General features: G+C 38.3%; 1 long non-coding RNA gene across 1 annotated transcript in view; it reads right to left on the bottom strand.

Moving 5' to 3' along the window:
- LOC109374642 (uncharacterized) overlaps positions 1-2,864 on the bottom strand; it is an 84,970-nt gene extending 82,106 nt beyond the window's left edge. The window contains exon 1 of the long non-coding RNA XR_002122423.1: positions 2,477-2,864. This is a non-coding gene — a long non-coding RNA (uncharacterized LOC109374642). The remainder of the gene's footprint in view (positions 1-2,476) is intronic.
- Positions 2,865-6,521: the final 3,657 nt, after the last annotated feature.

Genomic DNA, 6,521 nt, shown 5'->3' with positions numbered 1-6,521 from the left:
TTATAAAAACAAGTTATATCCCCATACCTAACTTTGAAGGGGTGGAGAAGCCCTATTCTATCATGTTCATGGAAAATTGAGCACCAAGAATATTTGGTTACATTGCTAATAATGACTGCACCCTCTTCTAAGGAACCTGTATATACATGCCTCTAATGAAACTAGAAACTTGCCCTGACTTCATGAAATTCAGTTTGCAAGAGCATCACTCACTGAGTAAAAGATAGGTATTAAGCATATACTCATGTCTATTCTGAATTCTCTTCGCTTCTTTCTAATTCTAATTGCCGAAGTGGTATCCTAGTTTGCTTCCTATACTACAGAAAGGGAGTGTAATGCTGAACTCTAAGAAAAGCTCCAAATGCTTTGAGAACAAATTTCTACATTTAAAAAGCTATCTCTAACTCCTAAGATGTAAAATGTTTATTTGGGAGGCAACATAGAAGGCAGCGTTAAAATGTGGCAGGATCTTATTATAAACTGAACTCCCTCAGTGGGGATACACACCTAAGAGAAAAGACACGCTGAATCTGGGGAATAATTAAGCTTTGAAGGAGGCAAAAATGCCTGTAACAGGTTTTTTTTGTTTTGGTTTGGTTTTGGTTTTTTTTCAGTTGCACCTCCTACTACTAGAGTCTAGGTATTTTCATTTTTACTTCTCACTAAAGGGAAAAGAAATTATATGCACTTGAATCCAGGAAACTAGCTTTGATGCTAGGGGTTGGATGTTTTCTGTATGTACAGAAGATCTTTTAAAACTTACTGGTGTTTGGGTTCCTTTTCCTCTTTAGATTCTTCTTGGGATGATGTTTATTTCTCACTCAATGATGTATATATCCCTCCTTTCTTCACTCCAGGCTGTGGGTGGTTATCCTAAGTCAGCTCGTTCAAGGCTCTTGGGAGTAATACATGCTTTTTCCTTGGCACTCCTTTCTGTGAGATCTCTTTTTATAGCTTCTCCTCACCAAAAGAAACAGGGCAAGTACACCATTTAACTTGACTTAATTTAGACCTTCAGCCAAAAGAACAGAAGTGGATAATAAACCTTATGCATGGCCTAATCCTTCCAACCACACTCATATGTTGTAAGGGTTTTTTATTCACAGGGTATTGGCATCAAAGGATAACAATTATAACCAGGGGGTCCAATTTTCTTGGAGATTCTCCTAAACTCACTGCTAACTCAACAATGCACTCCCAGTTGACATTAAGGCAACTCAGGGAGGGGGCAAGTTTTTGCCCTTCAGTATCATAACTATTTCCATAAAAGATAGTGCTTAGAGTTTAATTATGTTTCTGGCTCTTTCCTTAATAATATAAATAGCATTGTCATGTTGGCTGATAAAAATACAGATGCTAGTACTTGACCTTAAGAAATCAGGAAAAACCACTGGGAAGGAACGTTTCCTCTAACGGAAGAAGGTTGAATTATGTCTGTGCATGCATGCTCGCAAACACTTGCACCCACCTATGTAAGTATAGACTCTTTCTCCTTGTACATAACTGTGACCACCCACAGGGAATGGCTCCCATTACTTATTCAGCCTCCCTCCTTCAAAAGCAGTTTCCAGAAGAATAGGTATATTATATTCTTTTGTCCACCCCTTTCAGCTTCAAGACTAGTGCTTGTGAAAAAACTGTGATAACTTGAGACCCAAGGTCTGTACTTAGTCACAACAAACGAGGCTCACTTTGGTCACGATGGGGGAAAAAGGCCTCCTCTCTATGTCTTCCTCGTTCACCCTGCAGTATGGCTGTGGAGAGGAATTTGAAGCACTTATTATCTGCCTTCTTTTTGTCCAGATAATTAGCTGGGCAACTGTTTGCCCTCAGCTTATTCTGAAAGATACATCTAAATCCTAAATCCCAAAAGGTGATGACTGCCAAAATCTTTTCTTCCAATGTCACTCTTTGGTGCTATGGTTGCCACTTTCCCATTATTGTTAAGAGCCAGAAAGATATTTTTTTTCATCAGAATTTCTGTCAATGATTCCTACTAGAGGAGCGTAAGGCATTTAGAATTGCCTGTGATATAGTAGACCAAGAAATTCTAAGGTCAACGATGTTTCTGGGGAACATTTCAGACTGAAGAGAAATAAGGGAAAATGTTACAGGTTATAATATGTGATTTTCATATACTTTTGATTTTAAGTTTTAAAAAACCTGAGGGAGGACCCCTACCTCCAACAGATACAGGTAGCTTAGCCTCCATTTGTTACAGATAACATCATCTGTCTAAGTCATAATATGTTTTCATGCCAAAACAATCTGTAGCTGGTTTGTTATTTTGTAGCTTTTTAAAAAAAGTATGGGTACAAGCCAACTGGCTCATTATATTAATATGATCATTTCAACTAGGAGTCAAGTCTCTAAGGCTTAGTAGCTGTGAGACATTATTCATTCTCTCTCTCTCTCTCTCTCTCTNCGCGTGCGCGCGTTCACACACACCCGTGCAATGAAAACTGTCAGTAGTAACCTCCAATAGCTTCTGTGTGCTGCAGATGGCAGGGCTCCCTGTTACCTTCCCAGATCGGTGTAGGATCAAAAGAACATCCAACATCGGGGGGGCCCCCAGGACTAGGTAGATTTCCGGATCCCTCTCCCCCAAGGCTGGTTCAGCGAGCCCGGCACGGTCAGTCAGCAGAGGTGTCTGCTTGCAGGGTGCCCCGGATTATGGCAAGGTTATTAATCTTGATGTGCTGCATCCCCCACCCCCAACACTCGGCAGGCTGCATAGAGATGATTGCCAGAGCTCTGTCTGTCCCTGTTCCACTGCATTTCGCTCAGCCCTCTGATGCTGCAAGTGAGACACGGTGGAGGCAAGAATACTAATAAGGTGGTTAGCTACAGTTTCTTCAAGGCGGTCGGCGTGCAGTACAGTAAATGTGTACTTCCCAGTGCTGTGTGTGTGTGTGCCTGCGTGTCTGCAGGGAGGGCAGTGAATCCATCTCCGGCCAGAAGGCGAGATGGCTTGTATCCTGCCCGGGAGGACTATATCATTGGAATCGTCCCTGTCCTGCCATGGCATGGTCGATGACAGCATTTTGTTTGGGATAAAACAAAAGGGGGGGGCGGTAATGGTTTAGAAGCCTAGGGCTGGTATTTGAATGAGAGAGAGAGGGAGAAAGAGAGAGAGAGAGAGAATGTCCAGGGAGACAAATTAGCTTTATAAATAGGCTCCAAGGAGACTAAGGCAAATTTTTAACATGCTGCTGCCTGGCTGTTAAATGGAAATACAAAGCAATTTCAAAAACGAGCTCCAGCCTATAAATCTTGGAGCTGGCAACAAGTATCTGAATTTGACTGATGGGACTATGGATAAATGGATTCCTGGTAATATAAAAAGTTTGCTCATGCATTCTGCTTTGCAGCCATGTCCCCGATGTGTGCAGGAATCTAGGTACAGTTCATTCATTTTCAATATGGATCTAGGCTCTATTCCTTCTCAGTTTTACTCTAATGCACAGTTTTTATCACATAACTATCGCATTGTAGAGAAAGTCTGAGTGGCATTATTATGTCACTTAGGAGGACTGGTTGATCATCGTCAGTAGTGTCATCACACATAACACTTACACGGAATGAATTTGGAGTTTTCAGGGGGAAAAAAAAGTATTATATGTCTTTTAGTACCAAGATGCAAAAGAAAATATATGCATAATATTCTAAGTGTATGTAATTCCTCGCCCCCTGGAAGGCTGAAGTTTCCTCTTCTACGATTGGGTCTCACATCACAATACCTCTTCTCTAGTTAAGAATACTCACTGAGTTCCTTAAAGTGAATTAAATTGGTATTATCTGAGTAAATGAGTATTGGACAATTGGAGAAGGCAGATAAGAGTGAATTATAGAGCACTGTAATATCAGTTATTGCCAGCAGATGTCACAAAAGATGATACAGGTAAAAGAATTCTACCAACTGCAAACATTTAACCTAACTGGGTAAGCACAGATTATAATTAAATTTATAACATTAATCTGAAGTACTGAATTTTTATAAATTCTAAAGGTTCAGATAAGATCTTGGAGAACAAACTGCCTTTTATTTTATTTTTTCCCAATGTCCCTTTCAAATTGCTCTTACATAACTCTAATAGATTATCTGCTATTAATTTTGGAAAGAAAAAAAAACAAAACTACACCACTCACTGACATTAGATTTGCATCTAACATTATTTCTGGGACTTAGGATTTTTTTTTTATTCTATAAAATATAGCATTCAAATATCTTCTTGTTTGTAGTACAGCAACCTCTAGATTAAACTACGAAACAGAGAAGTGGGAGGAAGTAAATTAGGTGATTAAAATTCATACATAAAATGTTTAAGGTTTTTATTTTAAAGCAATAATTCTGTTTCATCTCGATCATATCTATTAAAAATTCAGTTGAAAGGACATGTTCATGTTTGGGAGCTGAACGTTATTAATAAAGAGTGGAACTAGATAAAGTCTATAAAGAATTTTGACTCATCCTTGTCAATTCTACTTATTTTAATAAGTGAAAGGTTTTAATAACCTAGCATATCATCTTAGCATTTATTTATCTAAATGCAATTAAGTAGTACCCACCAAATTCCAGCCATAATTGGCCCAAATGCCAAAAAAAGATAATGTTAAAAACTTAGACATTAGAGTCCAGACAGACCTCGGTTCAAACTTCAGTTCTGCCCCAGGTGGTTAATCTCCGCAAGTCTTTCTCTCCACACACACCCCCTCCCTTTTTTTTTTTTTTAATTTCACTTGCAAGCAGGACATTAAAATTAATATGTATCTAATAGGATTGTCGTGAGGACTGGAATGAATTACGATTTAGAATGTACCTAGCATATTCCCTGATACATAATAAGTGACCTATAAGTATTACATATATATTATAAATAAAGTCGATTTTTTTTCTTACTATGTTAGCTCTTGTCTTTGTTGGACACCAGGTAAAACAAGTGGAATCATTTAACCAATCTTTTTGACACGGAAATATTTTGTTTTTAAATTTATTTTTACAAATAGTTGTTTCCATCTTGTTATAAACCTATAGTTGAGTAATGTGGGACCACTTTTTTACACTCATGCAATTATCCACACACTCCAAGACTCACTATAGCAGAGAAATCACTTTCTTGACTATAGTCTGAGATCACTTTGACACAAACAGAACATTTAGAAAGAAAATCTGATGGCAGTTTCACTGCTTCCCCGTCAAGACTTGCTTTGAAGCCAACAAAACTACGAAGCACTAAAAAGTAGAATAAATGCTTAACAACACAAAATGCCATCTCTGGAATTTTTGGAGCGTAGCCATTCCACGGCAGATTATCACAACTCAGATGATCATTTTTAACGTAAGCGTCTGGATATCGAATTTCATCCAACAATTGTTATGCATTCAACAAACACTTTTCCAAGGAAAAGGAATACCAAGAATATGACTATTGTTATTTTAACACCTCAGGTGAAACCTGAAACTGACTCCCTACACAGAGGGCAATGAGAGACCTAAGAAAGTGAGGACAGTCCAGATTGGTAGGTGGCAGTTTTCATAAACAAGGAAATTTACTTACGAGTCTGGTCTGTCTGGTGCCACAAAACAAGTTGACCTCTGCACCCGCCTGCCAGAATCTTCAANTAAAGACCAAGGATGGGACAGACTTATTTTCCTACCTAGAAAGTAGCTCAGGAATGCTGGAACCAAACAAAGTGGTAAACTCTGTGCCTTGTTTTCCTCATCTGTAAAATGGGACACTGAGAGCCCTGCCCTGCCAGGTGGTTGTGAAGATGAGTTGATGCATGTAAAGCACCCGGAACATATACCGCCCGGGTTACAGTAAAGATTCTATAGGCTATACCACCCGCGTGACAGTGAGTATTTTATAAGTGTTAGCTGCTGTTGTTGTTAAGCCCAGAAACTCTCTTGGGCATTAGCAACCTGAGTTATTTCCATTTCCAGAGTTATCAACCATGGTGTTTATACTTTAATTGCCTAGTTTATCTGTTAACAAAAGATAGAAGGTATAAATAAATCTTATGGAAACTGAGATGCTATGACATGACTCGTGTCATTTTTTTAAGAATATAATTACATCTAAGAATGACATTAATGATTGTGTTTTTCTTAATTCTCAGCATTTATGGATATATTATGTCCTATTACAAAAAGGCAGAATTGTATAATAAGCCAGAATGAATGGAATTAATATAGGGCCTTTTATACTGTACCCTAAGCACTATAGATTCTAACTGTAAAACCTGTAATTTTTCCATTTTCCATTTCATTAATTCAGAGAAAGACAGATTGTGGGGATAGAATCCATAATGGGTCTGACATGAATCTAACTGACATGTGTTGTTATTTGGAGGAATAAAGGAAAAATAATATAAATTATGTTAAACGATTTCTGTTGGCAGTGTATCTTTATCTGACAAGTCCCATCTCCACCACCCACTAGCCCTGTAACCTTGAGAAAGTTGCAGGACTTCTCTGGGTTTAGTAGGAAGTTTGAGACATTATTGGACTATCACTTCAT

The sequence above is a fragment of the Hipposideros armiger genome, unplaced genomic scaffold (assembly GCF_001890085.2).
Source record: "Hipposideros armiger isolate ML-2016 unplaced genomic scaffold, ASM189008v1 scaffold_851, whole genome shotgun sequence".
NCBI lineage: Eukaryota > Metazoa > Chordata > Mammalia > Chiroptera > Hipposideridae > Hipposideros > Hipposideros armiger.
Note: the sequence above shows the minus strand (reverse complement) of the source record. Positions and strands in the feature narration are given on the sequence as shown.